Here is a 1,624-nt window from a genome sequence, read left to right on the forward strand (position 1 = left end):
ATCTGGTCTTGTACAATTGGTCAAGTACATGAGACTTCCGATCACACTTGCATACTCATTTTGTGAAACCGCTTCACCTGAATTCTTTGTTAAGTGCATTTCGGGATCTAACGGAGTTTTTGCCGTACTATTAGAGTAATTTTTAAATCTCTCTAATATTGTTTGAGCATAATGAGATTGGGTTAAGATAATTCCGTTTGAATTTCTTGTGACTTTAACCCTGAGAATTACATCTGCTAATTCCAAGTCTTTCATCTCAAATGTCCCTTTGAGCATGTTCTTTGTTTGATTGATAATGTTTTTATTGCTTCCAATAATGAGCATATCATCTACATATAGTCATAGTAAAACATACGCATTTTTGGTAGTTTTGTAGTATATGCATTTGTCACATTCATTTATTTTGAAACCATTTGACATCATTGTATTGTCAAATTTTTTGTGCCATTGTTTAGGAGCTTGCCTAAGTCCATAAAGTGACTTTACAAGTCGGCATACTTTGTCTTCCTGTCCAGGAACGACAAAACCTTCAGGTTGTTTCATGTAAATTTCCTCTTCTAAATCACCATTTAGAAAAGCGGTTTTTACATCTATTTGATGGATTTCTAGGTCTCTTGCGGCTGCGATTGCTATCATCAGTCTTATTGATGTTATTCTCGTTACTTGAGAATATGTATCAAAATAGTCAAAGCATTCCTGAATCCTTGAACTACAAGCCTAGATTTGTATTTTCCACCAGGTTTTCGTGTCATTATCCATTTATTTCCTAATGCTTTGCAGCCAGGTGGTAAATCTATTATGTACCATTTATAATTTTGCATGATAGAATCAAATTCACTCCTGACAGCTTCGTTCCAAAAAGGAGCTTCTGGTGAAGCCATGACTTCTGCCAAAGTTTTTAGAACATTTTATACTAAAAATGCCATTAGGAAATCTTCACCAAAAGATTTTTCCTTGTGAGCTCTTTTGCTTCTTCGAGGTTCATCTTTTTCTTCATTTTCTGAAATATCATTTATAGAAATCTCGACGTTTTTCTCAGTTTCTGAGTTCTTGTCATTGTCTCTTTCTTCTCGAGTTCGTTTTTAACCTTGTTTCTCCTTATATGGAAAAATATTTTCGAAGAAAGATGCATTTCTTGATTCCATGACTGTATTTTCATGAATGTATGATATTGCAGATTTATGTACCAGAAATCGATAAGCATTACTGTTATGTGCATATCCAATGAAGATGCAATCCACCGTTTTAGGTCCATGACTGTATTTTCATGAATGTCTTTTAGAGTTTGATTCTTGCGTTCAGCAACTCCATTAGATTCTGGTGAGTAAGGAGCTGTAGTTTGATGGATTATTCCATCTTCTTTACAGAATGATTTGAATGTACCATCATACTCGCCTCCTCTGTCGTTTCTAACTACTTTAAAAGTTGTTTTAAGCTGATTTTCGACCTCGAGTTTAAATTCTTTAAATTTTTCTAAGTTTTCGTCTTTGCTATGTAATAAATATACATAACAATATTTTGTGCAGTCATCTATGAAGGTCACAAAGTACTTTTTACCACCTCTAGTTTGTAAGTATTTTAAATCACATAAATCTGTGTGAATTAAATCTAGAGGTTTATTAGT

This window comes from Brassica oleracea, chromosome C4 (assembly GCF_000695525.1).
Source record: "Brassica oleracea var. oleracea cultivar TO1000 chromosome C4, BOL, whole genome shotgun sequence".
Taxonomy (NCBI): domain Eukaryota; kingdom Viridiplantae; phylum Streptophyta; class Magnoliopsida; order Brassicales; family Brassicaceae; genus Brassica; species Brassica oleracea.